Source organism: Pelodiscus sinensis, chromosome 10 (genome assembly GCF_049634645.1).
Source record: "Pelodiscus sinensis isolate JC-2024 chromosome 10, ASM4963464v1, whole genome shotgun sequence".
NCBI classification, from domain to species: domain Eukaryota; kingdom Metazoa; phylum Chordata; order Testudines; family Trionychidae; genus Pelodiscus; species Pelodiscus sinensis.
This window is the reverse complement of record NC_134720.1, coordinates 52,027,824-52,052,281: the sequence shown is the minus strand read 5'-3', so window position 1 is coordinate 52,052,281 and position 24,458 is coordinate 52,027,824. Positions and strand designations below refer to the sequence as shown.

At 51.0% G+C, this 24,458-nt stretch overlaps 1 protein-coding gene across 6 annotated transcripts in view; it reads right to left on the bottom strand.

The window, feature by feature from the left end:
- The window catches only part of LPP (LIM domain containing preferred translocation partner in lipoma), a 555,915-nt gene that overhangs the window by 415,013 nt on the left and 116,444 nt on the right, over positions 1-24,458 (bottom strand). For 3 of the 6 annotated variants that reach the window (XM_075938239.1, XM_075938238.1, XM_075938237.1), the window contains exon 3: positions 16,063-16,187. The exons of the other annotated variants lie outside the window; for them this stretch is intronic. The gene's annotated coding sequence lies outside the window, so the exon portion shown is untranslated. The remainder of the gene's footprint in view (positions 1-16,062; positions 16,188-24,458) is intronic. 6 annotated transcript variants of the gene reach the window in all.

Below are 24,458 nucleotides of genomic sequence, written 5' to 3'. Positions count from 1 at the left end.
GTTTCATCTGGAGCTGATACACTTGCCTTCTACCTCTCTCCTGTAGCCCTCTGGCCGGACCCCGGGACCCCGTCACACCAGGCATCCCCGGACATTGCATTAAGCGACGCGACTAACATTTGTCACATGTGAACAGTAGAATTTAAAGCTAGCAGATCTGTCTGACCTCCGGCATTTCACAGCCCATTAACTCTCACCCAGCTACCACGGACTGAGTCAACAACTTGTGTCTGGCTACAGCATCTCTTCCAAGAGGGCCGTCAGTCCTGAACTGAAGACATGGGGAAACAGAGAAGCCCGCCGCTTCCCTGGGTAGCTTGCATCAATCATGAATCCAGCCTCCTCCCATTATGTCGAGAGCCACGCACAGATACAAAGGCTGGCTCTGCATCCAACCCACGATCCGCGACATGATCCATGGCTATCAAGCGGCTATCTGTGGATTTGCAGGGCTTTAATGATGTCTGATTTCTAATATGTCTGGTGGCTTTGGCTCCCAGCCATTGATTCTTGTCCTGCCTTTTTCGGTTAGATTTAAGAGCCCTTGGGAAGTACATACACTCGGTAAGCAGCGCCCCTCTCAATTGTGTGTCTGGAAGTTAACTGATTTAGCACTTCATTCTCTCACTGTTACGCGTTTTGTCCAAACATGAATCATTCTTCTGGCTCTTTTCTGGACCCTCAACAATTTTCCAACATCCTGTTTAAAACTGGGATGCCAGAGTTGCACGCACTGGTCCAGTACCGGTCTCACCAATGCCACACAGAGAGGTGAAATCCCATCCTTCCTCCCGTTTATAGATCCAAGGCTTGCATTAGCCCTTTTGGTCCTAGCATGGTACTGGGAGCTCAAGTCGAGTTGTTTGTCTGACCCCTAGATCCTTTCAGAATTCCTGCTCTGCAGGACACAGTCCGCCATTCTATAGGTCTGGCCTGCGGTCCTCCTTCCTCGACACATCACTGTGTGTTTCGCGGCACTAAAACGCATTTTGATAAAATGGGCCCAGCTTCCCATCGGCTCCACCTCTCATCCTCTCTCCAGAGGGAGAACAGTGTGAGCGGAGCAGTGGTGTGCTTTGGTACACAGGTGGGGGTGGGAGGGCTTACAATTGCACAGGCTGCTCTGGAAGACAGGAAGCGGGTGGGAGAAATGTATCCCGCATTAGGAGTGGAAGATTTGAGATGGTCCTCAGCAAAGTTCCCTCTAGTCTCTTCCAACTATGTGCAGAATTTTTTTTCCACATGTGTGGGGAATACATTTTATGAGCACCAAGGCAGGCATAAATGTGCACCACCAATAGAAACACAAAACATTGCTGTGGGCACTCTGCTCAGCAGCGGGGAGGCACCTGAACTTCTCCTGAGTGGCCACACAAGCGCCAAGCTTACATCAACGAGGGGCAACCTAGGCTAGTGACCGGGCTACACAAGTGGCCCTCCATCTCACTGGGCCGCAAGATTGTGGTAACCATGGCAATCTTCCGGGATAGGGCAGTTTGGCTCACTGTGCTGGCGTGCCTAGAACTGGCGGGATGCTCCGACAGACGTGTAGCAGCGCTGGGATTGGATGTAGAGGGAGCGAATGGCTCTCAACACTGTGTGCAATCAGCCCGCCCTTCACTTTTGGACTAGAAAGGAAAAAAGCTACAGAGACGAAAACCAGCAGCGGCAAACAAAATGTCTCATGGGCCACACAAAGAACCTTCATGGGCTGCATGCCCATAGGTTTCCCACCACTGGCTTACACGGAAGACTGGTCCTCACTTCCGGGGGGGGACACACTCCCATAGCTGCAGACCCATCCCTGAGAAAACCACCTGCCCCTCGGCGGAATCTGCTCTGTGTGGAAGATCCTTATGGGAGATGGATCCAGAAGAGCACACATGCTTCCAACCAGAAGCCATCTCCTCCGATGAGCTCCTGAAACGTACCCAGCAAGACAGAGAGGAGATCTGGAGGTGAACTCTTCCAAAATTCCCCTTCTCGTAGGCAACGTGGTCACTAGCGACCATCCCAAAGAACAGGCCTTTTTTAAAAAAACAAAGAAACTAAAAGGCCGAGCAATAAGGAGGTGCATCTTCAGAAAGACAGAGGAGCTGCTAAAAAAAAAGCCAAAGGTCCCAGCCCCCATCAGGGGAGCGTTCATGCCGAATTCATGCTTTTTATTTTGCATATGCCGTCTCAGGATCATCTAACCCCCCCACCCCGGCTCAGAAACACATATGCCATCCCAGCCCTTGAGGGAACACGAGGGATGGAGCAGAGGAGCCTTGCACTGGCAGGTAACAAGCAGTGATGGAAAGCGTTAGACATTATGAGGCCACGGCACATCAACTCAATACAATGCGATGGTTCTGAAGCAGAGGGTAGAACAAGATCTGGTGGAGGCAGGGAAGCTGTTAGACTCTCAAAATACACACGGCACAGACAACAGGCACAACTGACGAAAGGCATTACATTCAAAATGAGATCACAGCAATCACCTCCTATTAGTCTACCTCTGCCAGCCTTTAAAAGAACTCCCACCTCCTCCCCACAAATCCAATCCACCTCTTCCCAGCACATCCATATATGGCAAGCGGCTTTGAGGGTTGGGATTAGCTGTGTTTTACTGAAAGCTTTGCTTCAAATCTCCTTTCCAATGAAAAACTGACTTTCCTGGGAAATTTCCTTGGTGGTCGAAACTTCCTGGTTGTTTTGACAAAAGAAAAAAAAATCCCCAAAGATTTTTATTGTGGGTTTCAAAAACCACAGGTGTCAGTTAAAAAAAAAAGTAAAAAGACATGAAAATTCTTCTGTTTCTTTCTGAACTTTTCATGGGAAACACTCTACATTGCCAGTGTTCATTAATACCCGTGGGGAACATTTGGACTGTTTTATACTAACTCTGAATCTGTCTCCTCCCAAACTCTTCACCAGAGTCACTTTTTCAGCGATACGCTTGATCAAGGATTTATTCGCAGATGATCTGAACATCCACTTTAAAAGTCCTGTCAGGCTACATCTACACTACAGAGGTTTTGCGCAGAAACAGCTATTTTTGCGCAAAAACCTGTGGAGCGTCCACACGTGAAGTGCGTTTTTGTGCAATAAAATGTACAGTAGAACGGCAGAACAGAGGGCTTTTTGCGGTGTAGGTAATCCACTTTCTATGAGAAATAACTCCTTTTTGCGCAAGAGTTCTTGCGCAAAATGGTGCGTGTGGATGCTCAACAGGGGTTTCTTGCGCAAAAAGAGCCTATCAGAAAAAGCACAGGTGCTCTGACGGCCATTCTGTTAATGGGCAATCAGAGTTTTCTTGCGCAAGAGCGTCCATGCAGTGTGGACTCTCTCTTACGCAAAAGCACATCTCTTTTGTGATGCACTTTTGTAGTGCGGACGCACTTTTGCGCAAGATGTTTTTGCGGAAGATCTCTTTCACAAATAGCTTCTTGCTCAAAAAGCCTGCAGTGTAGATGTAGCAGACAGGAACATGGACTTCCGGTGACAGAGCTAGGAGAAGGACCCATGACTCCTGGCTTCCAGACTAGTGTGCTATGAAAGTGGGGACCTGGCTGCAGTCACATCATCATTCCAGACACCCAAACAAGTACCCAGGTTCCCAGCACTGAGGACAGGGACAAGAACACACTTCGGTCCCCTGTGCCCAAGCACAGCCCCTGCAGGGCCCCATACTCATGCAGGACACAAACTACATGGCTCTCCCTGCAGGATGGGGCCAAACAAAGAATCTATTTTGCAGGGACCCTATCAGCATCAAGCTCAGATTGTGAAAAGATTTCTTAACAATCCGTCCTGCACCACCGCAGGCTAGCCAAGCCAAAGCAGCACTTCCCAAGCTCCTCCCCCCTTCGTGCAATTCGTTTGCTTCTTTGTTCCTCCATCAGGTGGGACAGCGCAAAACCCGTGCTCGTCAGTTTCGCTTTGCTCCTAGGCAGGCACCTGCCCTGGCATGGCCCTCCCCTTTCCTGCCCCCGCCCCTCCCTGCCATTGGTCACTTCCCACCCCGCCCCCTGACATCATTTGGAGGCGCTGCGGGGCAGAGGCTGACTGCTTTTTAATCCTAGGAGGGTGCTTGGGCAGAGAGAGGGGCTTGTTTTAATCCTCATGCTCGTTCCGTGCAGCAGCTAGCACACCTGGACCAGGTCGCCATCGGGGAAGGTTGTCCTCGACTCAGAAACCCACCAACTTTCCTGTTCTTCTCAGGCTTTGTAACCCTGAAAACCCCAAACCAAGGCGGTCGTATGCTCTGCCCTGACATTAGCTGCACTTACAGAACACTAACCAGGAGACGCCCCCGTTACAATTACCAGCGAATCACTGAGTGCTTCCCCCACCCCCCCACCAGACCACAGGCACCACCTGGCTTATCCATGGAGACTGGGGGTTACGTCCCATAAGAGCGCCTGACTGGTAGCTACAGATTCGGGCCCCTTTCATCTCTGCGGGCACCTGGAGCAGACGGGTCTTTCAAGTGATGTCGTCCGTACAACGCACTCGCCCATCTGGGCAGCTGGTTGGGAGGTCAGGGAAGGGGACACAAGGACACACCTGACGGCTGAAGTCCTGTTACTGGCAGAATACACACCGGTCAGGCTCAACCCAACATGCCTCAGAACAGAAGCATGGAATCCTAGAACTGGAAGGGCCCTCGAGAGGACATCAAAGCCAGTCCCCTCCCTCATGGCAGGACCAAGCACCGTCTAGAAGTTGGGGGGACTTCCTCTAGAAGGAAGCAGATGATAGTTTGGGCTCCCCGTAACACTCATCCCTTTGTCTTTTGGCTGAAAATGACAGACAAGGAGCTTGAGATAGGGCTTGCTTTGATGGGAACACCTGTCCACTGAGAACCAAGGTCTTTTCACACCAGCTCACCAAACACAGACAACCTCCTTTCGGCTACTGAGAACAGCACTGGGCTGGGAGTCAGGAGATCTGCAAGCTAGTCCCAGCTTTGCCAACAAACTTTGCGATGCCTCCGCAGGGCACTTCACTTTTTTGTGCCTCTGTTTCCAATCTCGCATTATTCAAGCCTGGAATTTTATTAAGATATGCGCTAGGTCCAAAGGAATTATTCGGGAAAGTTCTCCGGCCTTTGGGCTCCATAAGACAGAGACCAAAAGTCACCACTGACCTGCATCGGATTTGAACCTGCAGCCTAGTAGTGAAACCTAATGCGCCTGGAAGTTTGCTTTAACAAGCTTTATCTTCTAGCTGCCTGCAGGAGTAAAACATCCAAATTTGGGGCAAATGTTCCACAGTTTTTTCCCCCCTCAAGACCCAGCTGTGCAGTTGTCGTAGCTAGAGCTCTGCACAGATATAAAATCCATATCTGCATCTGCATCCGTATCTGCAAAATGAGCCGCCTGGAGAGCCACATACAAATCCATGGATGCGGATACCTGCAGACATAAAGTGGATCCCTGTGGATTTGCAGGACTCTAGTCATAGTCACTGCAGCTCCCTATAAACACTTTTTTGAGGAACATTATTAATTGTAATCTAGGGGTCTTAGTGGACCACAAGCTAAATAGGAGTCGTCAGTGTGATACTGTTGCAAAAAAAGCCAACATGATTCTGGACTGCATTAACAGGAGTGTGGTGAAAAAGACAGAAGTCATTCTTCCGCTCTACTCTGCGCTGGTTAGGCCTCAGTTGGACTATTGTGTCCAGTTCTGGGCCCCACATTTCAAGAAAGACGTAGAGAAATTGGAGAAAGTCCAGAGAAGAACAACAAAAATAATGAAAGGTCTTGAAAACATGACCTATGAAAGAAGACTGGAAGAACTGTGCTTGTTTAGTTTGGAAAAGAGAAGACAGAGGGGACATGAGAGCAGTTTTCAGGTATCAAAAAGGGAGTCATAGGGAGGAGGGAGAAAAATTGTCCTCCTTGGCCTCTGATGATAGGACAAGATGCAAGGGGCTTAAATTACAGCAAGGAAGATTTAGGTTGGACATTAGGAAAAACTTCCTACCTGTCAGGGTGGTTGAACACTGGAATAAATTGCCTAGGGGGTTGTGGAATATCCATCACTGGAGATAGTTAAGAGCAGGTTAGACAAACAGTTGTCAGAGATGATCTAGACGGTGCTTTGTCCTGCTGAGAGGGCAACAGACTGAACTTGATGACCTCTCAAGGTCCCTTCCAGTATTCTTAGATTCTATGCTAATTATAACACCGTAAACATTATCCCTTTCCTTTCCATTTTAATATGAACCATTGTCATGATATAAATTCCCAGCAATATGCACTCAAAGAAATGCTTCAAGATCTTTAAAACAAGTTTTAGTAAAGCTGAGCTTCAAAGAAAAAATGATGAGAGCAAACATGGTTTTCAACCAAGGAAGATGCAATGTTTGAGTGTACAATGTGTAGAACTGAACAATAAGCAACACAAAAATATTCACAGAATGATTAAAACACATTGTGTTTTAACACTATATTGTGTTTTCATTTTTTTTAAGTGTACAATTTGAATTTGTGCTGTGTTAGTAAAGATCCGACCCTAGTCTATTATTAAGAAAAGAATCAAATAAAAGTATGCAATAACAGCTATATTATAACACACAGAGGGAACGGGTACTCATCTAATCCAGTAAAGAAGAAACCAAACTTCAAGTATGTGTTGTCATGGTTTTTTTAATCACTTTATTTTCTTAGCTGGCTCATTATCTGTAGATGGTCTGGGACTTTCATCGTTTTCTCTACTAATGCCTCCTCCTCATTTTCGAAAACTAAACTGATCCATGTCCGACTGAAATAGTGCTGGATGGTTTTTACAGTTGTAAATGGTGCACTGTGTGTAGGTTGCTAGGTTACCTTGCAGTGAAACAAACAGTTGTACTCACAAGAATTAAGCCTGATACACTGCTGTGTTTTGGGGGGAGAGAGGGGTTAAAGAACGTTTTTTCTATACTCTGTCCACCATACACGGCTTGTACATGTCTACAGTTTTAACTTAAGATTATTCAATCACGTGGAATCGAAGATTTACCAAGAGTTTGACTGGACGACGACTAACGCAGAGATGGGGGGGCAAAGACCCACAGAAAAATCATCCAGGGGCCACACACCTCACTGACATGGCCCCTGACTGAGGAGAAAGACGCTCCCCACATTCCCCTCACACCCAGAGCCTAGTGGGGCCCATGCTGGTAGATTTTGTGCGCTCCAGCCCTGAGGTGGGCCAACGCCCAGCTGGAACACCAGCATGTGCTCCCCAATGCTGGGGGGACACAGTGAGCCTTGGGGACCGGATCCAGGCAAGCTGGGGGTGGTCGAATCCAGCCCCCGGGCCCTAGGTTCTCCACCCCGTCTAATGAGAAACCACAGTTCAGTACCTCAGAGGAGGACAAGGCCTGCCCATGAGACCCCTGGGGATGGGCTAAGGTGGGAGTGAGAGAAGACCGTCTTCCTTCCCAGCCAAATCTTTGATCATGGACACAAGAGTGGGAATCGCCCTAGACAGTGATCTAATGCCATTCGCATCCCCTTCATCCCGGGAGACCGCAGTGCTGCCCTGCTTCCTGAGGAGTAGAGACGGGAGGGAAGCTACATGGGGGATAGGAAGCGGGAAAATTTGCAAAGCAAATGGCATCCCTCTCTGCAGCCGTGTCTGCCTCACCCGGCCGGAGGGGAGAGCTTGGTAAGGCATTTTACCAACCCAGAGGACACGCGCAGCTTGGCGGCACACCGGCAATGCTTCTCGGACAGCCTTCGTCCCAGCCAACGCCAGCCACACAGGCCTACACCCTTGCCACGGAGCGGCCGCCGCCCACTCACTATGCCTGCAGAACCGTGGCCCGCAAGGCGATTTTTTTCCTCCGAGCTCAATGAAATCCACTCTCGTTTGCCCAGCAGAAAGTCTTGAGTATCAGCCAGCACCACATGCCCACAAAGGTCGGGGGGATAAATGTTTTCCGGATCAGGGAATGTCTTCATTTAAATGGCATCCGCAAAGCAGGTGAGGCATCAGTCTGGTCATCCAACACATTTTGGGGGCGGAGGGGGTTATGCAACAGACTGTGCATTCCCCTGTCACTCACCCAGTCTATTTTGAAGGGCTTCAAGCCAAAATGGGTCATGGCTGGCAGGCAGGCGAACATCAAAAGCGACTGCCCTAAATGGCTGGACTAACCTGGCTTATTAGAACCAACCTCATGCAGCTTTTTATAGCGATGCGTCACTTCTCAAGAAGCCTTTGTTGGCATAAAGAAAAAAGACCTGAACATTTAACTGTTCAAAACTTTCTCTTAGACATCAAATGCACAGCTCCCACTGGTATTCTCTTGAGTAGACAGAAACAGTGGCTTATGCCCTGACCCTTCCACCAAACCATGAGCCCAGTCAACTCCTCCCATCACACGTTCCGAATAAATGTATTTGCCTCTTGTACTATGACGCGCCACCAAACTCACAGGGTCAAAAACCAGGAGCCCGGCCCCCAAATGACTCAGATCAGCTTAATAATAAAGCCATTTTTAAATGAATCCAGATCAGGTTCTTACTTTCGCACTCCGGTTTGGAGCCTTTTATGAGTCATGTTTTCGTACTTATGCACAACCACGAGGGCTAAAAACTTACTTTATTGGAATGAGAGTTTTAAATAAACAGGAGCTGGAGCCTTTAAGAAAAACGGCCATATACGGTGTAACTAGCAAGAAAATGGGGAGAGCCTGCAACACCAAATGTCTTCTGAGTACTAGCAGTGAAAAACTTAAAAATCCAGTTTGCTTGGTGATATACACATTCTAAGGCTATGTCTACCCTGCACCGTAGGTCAAAATAAGATCCATAATTTGAGCTATGCAAATTGTATATCTTATTTCAATCTTATTTCAAAATAGCTTATTTTGTAATTTGGCACTGTCTACACAGCAAAATAACCCGCTATTCTGAAACGTCCCTTACTTCTCATGAAATGGGGTTTACAAGGATGTCGGAATAGTGAGCCCAAAACAACGGGCTTGCTGTTAAGACGCAGGATAGCTATTTCGGGAAACTCTGATATCCCAAAATAGCATGGCAGTGTAGACGTAGCGTAAGGCCCCAAGTCAGGAACACAATTAAAAACTTGCTCCTAAATCTTCAACAGGACTTTAAGGGTGTGTCTAGACTACATCCCTCTGTCGCCAGAGGGATGTAAATTAGACATACCAAAATTGCTAATGAAGTGGGTATTTAAATATCCCACGCTTCATTAGAATAAAAATGGCTGCCGCTTTTTCCACCGCGGCAATTTGCCAGCAAAAAGCGGCAATCTAGACAGGAATCGGTCAACAAGGAAAGACTTTTCCAACCAATCCTGTAAATCTCGTTGCATGAGGCATAAGGGATCTGTCGGAAAAGGCTTTCCTTGCCGACCGATCCCCATCTAGACTGCCGCTTTTTGCTGGCAAATTGCTGTGTCGGCAAAAAGCAGCGGCCATTTTTATTCTAATGAAGCATGAGATATTTAAATCCCCGCTTCATTCGCAATTTCAGTATGTCTAATTTACATCCCTCTGGCGCCAGAGGGATGTAGTCTAGACACGCCCTGAGAGACCTTCCTGACTATGAATGTCTTCCTGAATCAGGGTCTTCATTAGCTTTTAAGGCTTCCTTTGCTATCAAGGTAGAGAGAAGAGCAACAAAAATGATGGCAGGTCTAGAGAACATGAGCTAGAAGGGAAGAATGAAAGAACCGGGCTTGTTTAGTTTAGAGAAGAGAAGGCTGAGAGGGGACATGAGAGCAGTTTTCAAGTACTTGAAAGGGAGATACAAGGAGGAGGGAGAAAAATTGTTCTCCTTGGCCTCTGAGGTTAGGACAAGAAGCAATGGGCTTCAATTGCAGCAAGGGAGGTTTAGGTTGGACAGTAGGAAAAACTTCCTGCCTGTCAGGGTGGTGAAACACTGGAATAAATTGCCTAGGGGGGTTGTGGAATCCCCATCACTGGAGATATTGAAGAGCAGGTTAGACAGACACCTGTCAGGGATGGTCTAGACCAGTGGTCAGGATCTACTGGTAGATCTTGGAGCCCCTGACAGGTGATCCTGACTGGGTTTGGCCAAGAGGCTATCAAGGGTCACCACTTCAGCTGCCCCTCCCCCTACCGCTGTGCATCTCCTGCCCTTTCCCTTGGGTCCCCCACCCCACTCCACCCCCGGAGCCTCCTGCTTGCGGTGCAGAGTAGGGACGGAAGAAGAGGGCCGCTGATGTCAGGGGGCCCCTCTCCCACCCTGCAATCTGTCTCCACAGAATGGATGGGAGGGGGCACAACAGGGCTTGGGATGAAGTTTGCTGGCTGCTTTTGAGAGGGTGCAGGGCCAGGGAAGAGGGGAACGTGCCTTAGCCCCACTGCACCCCCACCCAGAAGCCACCTGGGGTAAGCAGCGTCCAGCTGGAGCCAGCATCCCAAACCCCTGCCCCAGTCACGAACCCCCTCCTGCACTTCAAACCCCTGCCCTAGCCCCCTGAACCCTAACTCCCTCTTAGAGCCTGGACCCTGCACCCCCTCCAGTACCCCAATTCCCTGCCCCAGGTTCAGCTCAGAGCCCCGCTACCACTCCAAATCCTGCGCCCCCACCCTCTGCCCTGCCTGGTGAAAGGGAGGGAGGATGGAGTGAGCCGGGGCAGGGCCTTAGAGAAGGGGCACGAAGAAGGAGGCCAAAGGCACCTGGCTCTGAGGTAGATCCTGGATTGCACTTAAATTCAAAAAGTGATCTCATCCTTTAAAAGGCTGGAGACCCCTGATCTAGACGGTGCTGGGTCCTGCCGGGAGAGCAGGGGACTGGCCTTGATGACCTCGCGAGGTCCCTTCCAGTCCTAGCGCTCTATGGGTGTGTCTAGACTACATGCCTCCGTCGACGGAGCCATGTAGATTAGCCAGATCGGCAGAGGGAAATGAAGCCGCGATTAAAATAATCGCGGCTTCATTTAAATTTAAATGGCTGCCCCGCTCTGCCGATCAGCTGTTTGTCGGCAGATTGGGGCAGTCTGGACGCAACGCGCCGACAAAGAAGCCTTTCTTGATCGGCACAGGTAAACCTGGTTTCATGAGGCATACCTGTGCCGATCAAGAAAGGCTTCTTTGTCGACACGGCGCGTCCAGACTGCCCCGATCTGCCGACAAACAGCTGATCGGCAGAGCGGGGCAGCCATTTAAATTTAAATGAAGCCGCGATTATTTTAATCGCGGCTTCATTTCCCTCTGCCAGTCTGGCTAATCTACATGGCTCCGTCGACGGAGGCATGTAGTTTAGACGTACCCTATGATTCTTCCAATCCCCTTGGAAAACAGCTCAGAGCGGTCAGTTCTGCTTCCCGATGCTTAAAGCCACAATCCCTGGATCTTGAACGCTGCCGTGGGAGGTTTTCACCGGGAGATTTCAAAAATAAATTGGAGAAATGTTTCTGTTCTTCTCCCATTGTCTACAGCGACTCTCCCTCGCACCTGATGCGAATTAGGGGCTCAATATAAGGTGAAGTTCCTTTCAAGTTAGCCCAGCGACAACTAATTTTTCCCACTCAAGTGCATGGATTTGTTCATGCAGGGCAAGTCACGCTGCGTACACACTAGGGATGGTAAAAGTCGGTTAAATAGGTAACCGTGAAAAAACTCAGCAGTTACATGGTTACACACTGGGGGGCTCTGAAGTATAAAGCGTGAACAAGCTTTATACTGCAGAGGCAACAGCCTGGCTCCCAGGGATACAACTTCCCTGCGGCTGCGGCAGAGAAGCCTTTACCTGGGAGCTGGACCGGTAGGGGCTGCCTGCTCGGCTCCAGGGGCTGCCCATTCAGCTCTGCCGCAGAGAAGCCGCCTCCCCAGGAGCTGGCTGCGTGCATCTGCTTATCGGTTAAACGGTGAGTCGGTTACACGCTAACTCCCCTAGTACGTACACACACGCATATGCACTCACAACGTCCTGTATCTAGATACAGAGCTAGCGCTCACGGAGACAATACGCCCGCAGACAAGAGGAAAACTGGGGTACTGTCTTCACATGCAGTGTTCTAGGTTCCTGGGCAAAGAGGAAACAGAGGCACAGCCTGCAGACTGCTGGAACAGACACACCAGCGCTCGCCTGCCGGGCCTCGGCTAAAAGAAGAATGGAAAAATCAAGCGACTTCACAGGGGTTGCAGTCACTCCATAGCTGTTATGTTACATGGCTGAAAGTGAAACGTAAAACTGCCAGGGCCACATTTATTTCCCAGTGTGACATCCCCTCCTACTCTGCACAAAACGACGGGTTACATCATGTGTTCCCCGCGCAGGGGAAGCGAACAGAATGTACCGCCGTTCCAGCAGCTGCTACTGCGCTCCCCACCCAGGCAGAAGACGGGGGGAGGGGAGGTACCCCACCACCAGCCTCCTGTTATGTACATGTCCTCCGCCACCTTCCTTTTACTCGTCTTTCACGGTCATGCGTTAGCTGCTTCCTGACAGCCTAGGACACCACGCCAGAAATATTTTCCACCCTTCTGCTCTTCCAAAGCCGCCCCCGCGCCCGAAGCTTTCTATGTATTTGTGTTTAATCCGTTGCTGCTGTCACTCTGGGTCACGGCACTGCGGTTTCAGCTCTCACCAGGTCAGGAGACATGGGCAGCGTTAGCTACGATCAGAAAGAGAAAAGGCCATTTTGCAAGGCAGGGGCCTCATCTGACGTTAGACCATGCCCCATCCGGGTGATCTCTGAACGCTTCCCCCCTGCATCGTGTTTTTTGCTAAAAATTCAGTGCCACAGCAGAAAGAACGGCAGCCAAGAAACATGCACGGCTCCGAGTAACACAGGGGTGGGGGACCTACGGTCCAGGGGCTAGATGCACCCCTGGCTTGCCTAGATCTGGCCCCCAAGGCTCAGGGCTCCCACAGGGCTGGAGCACACAAAATCTACCAGCCTGGGCCCCGCTAGGCTCTGGTGTGTGAAGAATGTGAGGAGCATCTTTCTCCTTCTCAGCTAGGGGTCACATCAGTGAGGATTTGGGGGGGGGGGGGGAGTTGTGTGCAGCCCCCAACTGATTTTTCTGTGGGTCAGCGGCCCCTGACCCGAAAAAAGGTTCCCCAGCCCTGAAGTCAAACCAGGACAGCTCTCTGGAACAGCCGAGTAGACAGGCTGTTGACAGCTGATATGACAGTAACTCACGTGCTCTCCCCACCTCTCTTCCCCCTGGACTTCTAATGACCCCATTCGTGGTATAAAATGATATGGGAAGCATCAGAAAGGCAAAACCGGCCATGAAAGATCACTCAAGGGAGGTCAAACTTCCCGGCCCACAAACCAGCCGGCATCTGACAGGGCTTTTGCTACTGACAAGGCGAGTTAAACTAAACAAACTCTAGCCAGCATCTTGTCTGAAAGTGGCCTGTACAGCAGGGAGCTGGGCGAACGGGATACCTCCACCCCCGATTCTGGGACCTCTCCCCATTTTACTTGCAGTGCCCTGGTGAGATCTGCAGAAGCTACTGAAGCCAACAGAACGGGGATGCTCCTCTTACCCCAGTGCGGTGGAAATGGTTGCTTCCAACGCCAGCGCTTTGGAGGAACAGGCTGGTTCCCAAGCTTTTAAATAACCAATTCTCCTCATGAAGCAATACTGGCTACAGCGGGGGGGGGAGGGGGGCTGCATAGCTGAGTGGTATGGCCCCGCTGCCCCAGTGCGCCGGCCAGCCTGCGGAAAGCCCGGAAGGAGAAAGGAGAGGGTACAGCTGGAACCAGAAGGCTGGGTAGCTCAGAGACCAACACGGGGAAATTCAGAAGCCCCTTTGAGACTTTTCCAACCTGGTTTCTCTTTGCATCTTGGAGTCAAGTGCAGGGGTGTGTCTAAACTACATGGCTCCATCGATGGAGCCATGTAGATTAGGCTGATCAGCAAAGGGAAATGAAGCCGCGATTTAAATAATCGCAGCTTCATTTAAATTTACATGGCTGCCGCGCTGAGCCGACAAGCAGCTGATCAGCTGTTTGTCGTCTCAGCGCGCTAGTCTGGACGCTCCCGCGCCGACCTGAAAGCCCTTTATCGACCTCCCCGTTATGCCTCGTAGGATGAGGTTTACCAGGGAGGTTGATAAAGGGCTTTCATGTCGACAGGGGAGCATCCAGACTGCCCCGATCTGCCGACAAACAGCTGATCGGCAGAGCAGGGCAGCCATTTAAATTTAAATGAAGCCGCGATTATTTAAATCACGACTTCATTTCCCTTTGCCGAACAAACAAATCTACATGGCTCCGTCAACGGAGCCATGTAGTCTAGACGTACCCCAGGTGTCCTGCCCTCTTCTTAATACCCCTGTGCCGATTTGTTAATTCCATTTCCATTCCCACCCTGAGCATAGGAATGGAAGGACACAGCTAATATGTTCACTCGAGCCAGGGGTTTGAACGCACATCCGCCCCCCACCGCCACCCCAGTATGTCTGAGGAGATTTAGATGACGCGACTCTAGATTTTAAACCCCTGCAGCATGTTTTGTTCTGTCATCCTCTGCCCGGGGGGAAGTGAGTGCTGGGGAGTGATTTGGTTTGGTAGGGTTTCTTTTTATAAATGTAGTTTATTTTCAATGCAGATGTTACTGTGTATTTATGCTAGAGAAGATCAAGGCAAGAGCTTATAAACTGGTCAAATTAGGATAGATCTTCCAGGTTTAAAACAAACAAAAGGAAGTTTTTCTTCACGCAGCATGTAGTCAACCTGTGGAACTCCTTGCCAGAGGATGCTGTGAAGGCCAAGACTTTAACAGGGTTCAAAAAAGAACTAGATACATTCATGGAGGTTAGGTCCATCAATACTTATTAGCCAGGGTGGGTAGGAATGGTGTGCCTAGCCTCTGTTTGTCAGAAGCTGGGAATGGATGACAGGAGAGGGATCACTTGATGATTCCCTGTTCTGTTCACTCCCTCTGGGGCATCTGGCATGGGCCACTGTCAGCAGACAAGATACTGGGCTAGATGGACCTTTGGTCTGACCCAGCCTGGCCATTCTTGCGTTCTTATATAGATTGTAAGCTCTATCTTCTGTCTTTTACAACACCTTTTACATTGAGATGCTGGCTTCATAGAAATACAAAGGGTAACATCAGAGATTAGAAGAGAGACACCTCACCCCAGGAACATCTTCCCACCCCGTGGCTTTCCCATCCTGCTTTGGCCAAGCTATCAACTTTTGGCCCAGCTTTCACTGGCATAAATACACCGCCACATCTGCATTGAAAATAAAATACATTTTAAAATCAAAGAAACCCTGCCAAACCAAATCATTCCCCTGCACTCGCTTTCTCCCGGGGCAGAGGGTGACAGAACAAATCATGCCATGTAGTCACGCTGTTTAAATGCACTAGAAGGTGCTGAGATGTGTCAGCGACGAGCACAGTATGAGAACATCTCCAGACCAGAACATTGTCTGTTGCCACCTGCACACACGCACACATACCCCTTCGCTTTTGGAAGGTGCCAGGTGTGCATGCCTGCTGTACAACGTTGTGTAGTAGACCCACTCTCCTTTACCTCTGCATAGAGGACGGACAAAAAGGGAAGGGATCCTCCTTGCGCTCCTAGTAAAGCTGGGACCGTCTGCCACTATGTGTTTCTACACAACGAGGCCACAACCGAACAGGGCCACCGATGATATGATGCCATAAAACAGCCTTGATTGGAGGCAGCATTCCCTGTAAATTGTGCACATGGGCAGCCACTCAGAAGAGAAGCCAATGCTGCCCAGCTGATGAGCAGAGTGCCCGCAGCTGGGATTGTGTTTCTCCTGGTGGTGCACATTCACACAGGCATTGGTGCATATAACAAAATTTATCCCGCACCAACATAAAAAAGCCTAGAGGGAACGTTGGTCGGAAGGCTATCTAAACAGGGTCCCACTCCTGAGGAAGTTTCTGGGACCTGCTGAGATATAATTAACTTCTTGCCCACGCCCTGCCGGTGTTTTGTTGAGCTCTGATTTGCCTTGCCGCTCGTTCAAAACCCTAGGAAATTTGTCAGGCACAAAATAGCAAGTTAGAGGGAGGAGAAACAGATGCTGCCTGACTGGATGTGCAAAAAAATTCTGACAGGCAAAAAATCATGCAACTCACACGTCGCGTGGTGCTAGCGAGGTAATAAGTGATCGACTCGCATAGTGACGCTCGTAGTACTCATGTTGTGTTCCCTTTTCGGAAGCCACTCCCCCTCTGGGTGACAGCTGTCACAGTGTATGTTCCTAGAACAGGGAGATATTTTTAAATCTCTCGTTGTGGCTCAAAACTGTGAGTGCAGCAGCCAAAATACCTCCCACTGGTATGTTATATATAGGCCTACACAGATACAGACGGTACAGACAGACCGAGCCCAGCCATGTCCCAGAGACAAGGTTCTGAAGATCTCAGAGCACTTTATCCGAACTTTGCTGGCCTGGCCTGCTCCCCACAGTGCCCTGCTCCGTGAATCCGGCCACCGGCTCCCCGCTCGCCTGCCACGACACGTTCCATGTCGTGACTTTCAACTCTGCCCCTTCTTGCTGGTTTGTTCATCGTTTCGTCCTCATCCCCCTCCCCCCCGCTACACTGCTCAGGCCGGATTCGGTGTTGTACTTATCTGTGTCTCCCATTGCAGTCCTTCGGATACCGCTTATACCCACAACACAATTCCTTGCCTATATCTTGAAGGCCACTAACTAGGCATGTTAAATTTAGTTTAATCAACTCCCTAGTTGATAAGCAGGGGAGCCGCAGCAGGGTTAGCTCCTGGCCATGGAAGCGCAGGAGGGGGGACCCAGCGCCCCCCTCCCCTCTCTTGCGCTTCTGATGTTTAAATGTATAAATAGCTGCAGGCTCTTCATACATTCAAAAAGCAGAGGCGCAGCGTCTAGGACTGGGTGTGAGCCGGGAATCAGCTGATTCCCGGCTTACACCTATCCCTGCTACCCCTCTGCCCCCCTCCAGAGACAGTGCTGGGGGAACCGGCTTTTAAGCAGGTTTGCCCTAGCACCGGTTCCTGCTCCCCCGCCCTTGCTGCCTCTGATAAGGGGATACATCTACCCTGCAGAGTTTTTTCGGAAAAACCGCCGTTATTCTGAAAAAAACGTCAATTACGTCCACACTGCATTCGTGCTCTTTCGGGGGGGGGGAAAAAAATCAAAAGAACAGAGGGTTTTTTCCCACATTGGTAAACCTCTTTCTATGAGGAAGAAGCCCTCTTCTGAAAGAGCTCTTTCGGAAAAAGGCGTGTGGACGGGGGGAGGGAGTTCTTTCAGAAGAAGAGGAAAGAGGAAAAAGCACAGGTGACCTGGTGACCACTCCATCCATAGGAATCACAGCTTACATGCGAGAGAGTGTCCATTTAGCGTGGATGCTATCTGTCGAAAAAGCAGACCGCTTTTCCGATGTGCTTTGGCAGTGTGGACGCTCTCTTTCAGAAGAAGTTTTTTTGGAAGATCTCTCCTGGAAAAGCTTCTTCCAAAAGAAGCCGGCTGTCTAGACATAGCTTGAGGCAGCCAGGTGGGGGCGCGAACTAGTCGAGGGACTAGTCGACTAGTGACTTACATCCCTACCCCTAACCTCTACTCCTGACAAGCCCCTCTTGAATCCACCCACTACTGCAAGAACTTGATTCACCCAAGAGTACATCTAGCCCCAAGTATGTCAGAGGCCAGCCACACTGGGCTGGCTTTTATTAAAGTTAACCGCAGGTAAAAGCATCGGGCAATCATGGAAGCTCTTCTCCAACCTCAATTTAGCCGGGGATCCCGACAGAGCCGCTCTCGTCTCCCTCAGGAACTCCTCTGACACTGAGTTATTGCTACAAAAAGTTATTAGAAATAAGTACACCCGATTTCCTCACGAGCCTCACACGTATCAGCATTTCAAACACGGAGCGCTGCAGCCTTCAGAGACACGATGACGCGTCAGCGCTTGATACAGTTATCTACCTAATAATAACCCCAAAGAGCGCGCTCCTCCTGGCAGCCTGCCAGACCACATGCTGCCTTTCTGCTTTTTTTTTTTTCTCTCTCTTCTCTCAGACATGGAAACGTTGACTCTAGGAAACACAGAGCCTTCTGTGAAAACAGGGTTTTGAGGAAACAGACTTTATTTGGGGTGGGGGGGAGGAAAAAAAAGGTACGTGTGACTTTTCTCTTCTTTTTCTTTTCATGTTGTTTCTATCATCCAGGGCCGGGCAAGAACGTGACCCTTTTGCTGTCAGTTGTGTGGGAAACAATTGCTTGTCTCAGCTCTGCAGAGCTGATGCAACCATTATTCAAGGCTTCAAGGACAACGATCCAGAGACAAATAAGCACTGACTTATGTGTTTTCAGAGGGCAAATTAACACACCCTTTTTCTCAGGGCTGAGGGAGGGAATCCAACCAGCTCCGGGTTTTTGACTGGGGGGAAGGAAGACGCCACCTCACTTGACGTCAGCTTTTGTGGCCACACATTCCAGCCCTCGCGAGCGTAGAGAGACTCTCTCGGAGATGGAGGAAATGCATTTCAGGAAGAAACGCCTCTGTGGTTTTAGAACAACAGTGAGTTCAAAACGGTTACTTTAAAACATACGAACAACGGCCTTGCCAAAAGAATCCTCTGAGGTATGGAACCAAACCAACATACACCTGCTACGGATCTGGCCCTGTGTCGATACAGCATATGTACTGAAAGGTACAGAACGCTCCAGGACAATTCTAATGGGCATTTTAACATCAATTTGTATGTAAAGAATGTAAGAACATCCACACCAGCTCAGACCAAGCGGCCTTCTAGCCCAGAGTTAATTCTTCTGACAATGTCAGTACCACAGCTTTAGGAGAGTATACAAAATGGGATAATTGGCATGATTAGGGCCTTCCCAAACTCTCAGCCATGAAAAACGTGTCACAGGCCATGAAATCTGGTCTGTTGTGTGCTTTTACCCTACAGTGTTCCCTGTAAGCGGAGCACTCGAGTGGCTACCAGGGAGAGATTCAAATGCCGCCCCACTGCAGTGCACTCACAGCCAGCAGCATGTGTTTCTACTGGTGGTGCACATTTGCATATGCCTCAGTGCACAAAACAAAATTTATTCCCCACGTGGGTGGAAAGCATTAAAGGGAACATTGCCCTGCAGTATGCAGATTTCAAGGGGGAGACACATGTTTCACAAATGGGAGGCCCGGACCCACAAAGGAGTTGCAATGGGGAGTCACAAGGTTATTTTAGGGGTATTACGGTATTGGCACCCTTACTTCTGCACACCCTTCCGAGCTGGGCAGTCGGAGAGCAGCGGCTGCTGACTGAGGGCCCAGCTTCGCAGCCACAGGACAGAAGTAAGGGTGCCAGAACCATACCAGATCACCTTTACTTCTGCTGCTGGTGGCGCTGACTTCAGAGCTGGGCTCCCGGCCAGCAGCCACCTCGCTCCAGCGCCTCGCTCTGAAAGCAGCCTCACCAGCAGCAGCAGGGCAGAAGTAAGGGGGGGACAGTATCAAAACCCGCCTACAATTACAACACTGGGAAATTTCCGATGGAAATAGCGGAAATCATGAAATCTATTGTTTTTTAAATGTTAGGACCGTGAAATTGACCAAAATGGACCATGAATTTAGAAGGACCTGGGGTGTCATCCACACTTCTCTTCCCCTCCCAGCTCCTGGCAGTCAGGGATTTAGGGTCACCTGAAGGATGGGTGACCACATACCTGATCATCTGCACTAATAACCATTCATATCCTGCATTAACTTATCACACACACGCAGGACGTGCCTTCCAGGGCGACGGCAGGGGCCTGGCCGTATTATTCCCGCGCCACAAAGCTCTGCTCGTCCCGGTACAGCGTTTGCCCCCAGCACATCGCCTCCCGTGTGAAGCCACCGATCCCCTTTCAGAAACACGGCCCGGGCGACGTTCCCTGCAAGCCATGAGGCTGCCTACCATGGGCAGAGGCTTCCGCACGAGGACAGGAGGAAGGTTGCCCCACCCCCGGCGTAACCTCCAGCCTGCCGGGCGGAAGAGGGCTGACCGGAACCAGGCACGTCTCACCCTCCCTGACTGAGCCCAGCGACTACCCAGCCCCAGTTCCAGCCCCCAACCGCAGCAGCCAGAGTGGCCTAGGCCTGGATTCCCTTCCCCGCTGTGGCCCATTCCTGGACCCCTCCCACTGTGGCCGAAGCAGCGTGGCACTGAAACTCCCTGTGGCCTGGTCCCGAGCCTCCCCTCACACCTCCATGGGACCCTCTGCCCCATCCCCAGCCAGAACCCTTACATGCCAATTCTCTGTCTCGGCCCTCAGCCCCATGCCAGAGGCTGCACCCCAAGACAGAGCCCTGCCTGAGCCCCGTCCCATACTCAGAACCCCTCGGCCCACCTCACCACCATATCGCAACATTCATTCCGCATAAGGGAGGGAAAAATGAGAGGAAATTTGGTCACAGAGTAGCTCTGAACGTTTTTTATTCCTATTCTGCATCATGGCCCTCTTCTACTGGAGGCTCTGAAGGCCACATTTCCCACCCACCCCTTCTCCCCCTCAGAAACAAATGCAGGTATTCACATCCCCCCATCTCTGATGGCCCAAGAACAGTCCAGGGTCACACCGGGTCTGACTTTGGCCTTGCTGCACAAGAGGTGAAATTGTCCACCTACGTGTGTGGTTACATCCCCTGCCTCCAATGGGGAGATGGGACCCAGCAAGCCAATGCCCACGGGCGCACAAAAATGCAAGGGCCTGTGCCTTACTCTGAAAACGCCCCCCTCAGCACGGAGGGGGGGAGTCTCTCATCACAGGCACGTAACCAAAAGAGGTCATTAAAGAGGCAAAGAACAGAGTCACTGACAATTTTGCCACAGATCTGATTATCTAGGTGTTAAATAACCTGGGGTGTAAAAGATCTGGGGGTTACAGTGGATGAGAAGCTGGATACGTGTCAACACGGTGACCCGGTACCCAAGAAGGCTAACGGCATGTTGTGGGGCATTAGGAGGAGCATTCCCAGCACATCTAGAGAAGTGATGATTCCCCTTTATCCGGCACTAGTGAGGCCACATCTGGAGTATTGTGTCCAGTTCTGGGCCCCCCATTACAGAAAGGATGTGGGCACACAGGAGAAGGTCCAGTGGAGGGCAACCAAAATGATTCAGGGGCTGGAGCACATGACCTGCGAGGAGAGGCTGAGGGATTTGGGTTTGTTCAGTCTGCAGAAGAGAAGAGTGAGGGGGGGTTTGAGAGCAGCCTGCAACTCCCTGAAGGGGGGTTCCAAAGAGGAAGGAGAGAGGCTGTTCTCAGTGGGGGCAGATGGCAGAACAAGGAGCAATGGGCTCACGCTGCAGTGGGAGAAATCTAGGTTGGATATTAGGAAAAACTCTTTCCCTAGAAGGGTGGGGAAGCGCTGGGATGGGTTTCCTAGGGAGGGGGTGGAATCCTTGACCAAGCCCTGGTTGGGTTGATTGAGTTGGGTTGGTCCTGCTTTGGGCAGGGGGCTGGACTCGATGACTCCTGAGGTCTCTTCCAGCCCTAGGATTCAATGATTCTATGACATACAGCTCTGTTCAACTAGCGAAGATCATTATCGTCACGCGGCGCTTCTATTTTTTACCACTTAAAACAATCCAAAGCCACTTTTGGGGCCTCTGTCTTTTTCCCTCCCACCTTTATCTGACTGGTGAACAGCCCTTGTGTGGTCTGGATCCAATAAAGGCCAGTTTCTGCTTCATCAGCTTGGAAGGCACCATGTTTGGCAACCGTGATAACTCTCCCCAATTCCTCTCTCTGACAAAGGTATAGTATATTGCAAAGCCCTAGATACGCCGTCTGCTCCTGGAAAATGGCCATTAGCTTCAAACGAAACAACGGGAGGGATTGATGTTTGCATTAAAAATACCGTTAGCAGCAGTGCATGCTCATGAACATTAACCTTGGAGGTCATTAATCCTGCCTCGCAAAGCTAGCGGTCATCCGATTTCTCTCCTCCTCAGCCTGGCTTCAGGATCGTATCTTTGCCAAAGGCCTTGTGAAAGGTGCACTCCTAATGAAACCGCAGGCCTAACAGTCCGTCAGGGCTGTGGCAGGAAGTCGGACTTGTCGTGCCAGTTCAGAATGGTGGTCGTATCGCGTATTAGTCTCCTCCCACAGCTCCATGGTCCAAATGGAGATCCGCTAACCTTGTGTCCTACTAAACAGAAGAGTCCCCCGGAGTCACTCAGGCCCTTAACTCAAATCAATTTTGGTTTTCTTCATTTAAATCATGGCTCTGGGGTGGGGCTGGGGAGGAGGGTCTGGATGCAGGCTGCCCTGGGGGGAGAGGACAAACCCAGCCCTCTCCCACCACGGCAACTTGGTGCCAGGTGAGAAACACTTGTCCGTGGCACAACTGGGGGAGAGATGCGTGTCCCCTGGCCGGGGGACACACAGACACGCATACAAGCAGACACACAAACTGATAAACTCTCTGAACTATAAGAGACAAGCTGTCCCTTTCTCCACTCCTACCCCCTGCTGGCCCAATGGGGCTATAGCTGTCCTAGTCCCCATCTCCGGCCCCTTGCTGCCCACCATGGTCATTCTGCAGTACAACGATCCCTCCTACCAGACCCTTCCCTTTTCATTTTATGAGAAACAATCGAATTCTGGGCATGTCCCATTCTCCTGGCACAACCAACCCCTGACCTTGCTTAAGTTTGGTAAGACAATACTGGAGAGCTGGATTCAGTTCCTAGCTCTGAAACAGTCTTTCTGCATGACCTCGGGCAAGTCACTTGTTCTCCCCACGCCTCGGTTCCCCACCTCCCAAATGGGATAGCAGCACGTCCCTGTCTCACAGGAGTGCTCTGAGAAGCACACAGACGCCAGCGGTCACCGAACATTCATTCAACGTTCATTCTCCACACAGGCTCCTCGGAAGACCGACGTGGAGGCTGGACCACGAGAAAGCGCCACCAAGTAGCTGAAAAGGCCTAAAAAGTGGCGCTGTCACTGCGAGGTGGTTGGGGAGTGCCCCAGGACCCGCTTTCAACCGTCTCCACCCATGCGTTGTCTCGGGCCTCCATGCACTAGTTGGAAAGGGCTCCTCCAACCACACCAGGCCGCGGTAGGCACTGAGCTAGGCACAGCCGCTGGACAGTCACACTAGGGCCTCTTTACGGACTCCTCCCAGGCGCCCTGCCTCTCAGGCAGCCCAGGATACAAGGCTGACACCTGAAGGCAGGGAGCCGTTTTCCTGGGCCAGCCACACGCACCCAACCCAGCCACCGGTGTGTGTGGAGCAATGGGGGACAAAGAATTCAGTCTCCCTCCAGAAAGGCCAAGGCAGTGCACTGGAGGATCATCGATGGGGAGGACAGACGTGCGAAAGGGGCAGCTTCCCCTGGGGCCCGGTGATTTAAAAGGGCCCGGAGCTCGCGGTGGCTGTGGCGGCCGGAGCCCTGGGCCAGAGGCCTGCGCGGCGCAGGCCAGACGGCACTCAACGACTGGCTGAGGGAGGCTGGGCCGCGCTGTGCCCAGGGGCCCCGACAATTCTGCATTGGAATTCAGCCAGGCCCGAGTCCCGTCCGTTCTCAAAGGAACCTGGCACCTTTTACGCTGCAGCTGAATTACAGCACGGCCCAGGACACGCGGCTGCCAAGCACCTCCAGCCCTCCACCCAACGGCCTCTGAACGTCCCTCCTCTTTGAGGGCCACACTTCCTGGCTCTGAAACAGTCTTTCTGTGTCACCTTGGGCAAGTCACTTGCTCTCGCCACGCCTCAGTTCCCCACCGATCAAAGCGGATAACAGCCCGTCCCTATCTCACAGGACCTACTTTCCTTTTCTCCCTTTCCTCCTCCTCCTCATCCCGCCCTCCCTCTCAATCGCCTTTTCCCAGCGCCCTCCCTGGCTCCCCACTCCCAGCTTCTAACCTCCGCCCAGGCATTTCTCCTGGCAGTGCCCTCTGGCCTCCTACCAATCTCTCTCCTGGAAAGTCCCTTTCAGCAAGGTGCCCTCTCACACTTTCCTCTCCAGCAGTCTGCCCACGCCCTCCCTCACCAGGGCTGCCTCTAGCTTGGACTGCAACCTCTTCAGACCAGGACCTGGTCCTCCTCTGTTGTGAAGTTTACAGGGCTGGGGAAGTGATAAACAACATCAGCCTTCCGAGCCAGCCCTGCATGTTCTGCCATTCTTAGGCCCACGTCGTGTTTGCTTTCTCTCTGCAGCATGCTAAGCTGGAGCGGGATACCCGCAAGACTATTTCTCCTTCTCTCTTATCTCCTGGCTGCAAGACTATTTCTTAAGTTTATCTGCAAAGAGGAGGTGGACGGACTATACCAATATTGCTAACCCACAACCTCAAACCTTGAGCCATGCACCAGCCTGTGGGCAGGACACGTACCCACGGCTACAGCTGTGGCCAGAAAAGACTGAACTGGGTTATTTTTTAACCTCTGCCTCCAGCCCCATTTCCACTCCGTTTCCATTAAGATTTGGGGATAGCGAATGAACAAGACCAGATTCTCAGTCAGTGTAAGTCAGGGTAGCACCACCAAAATCC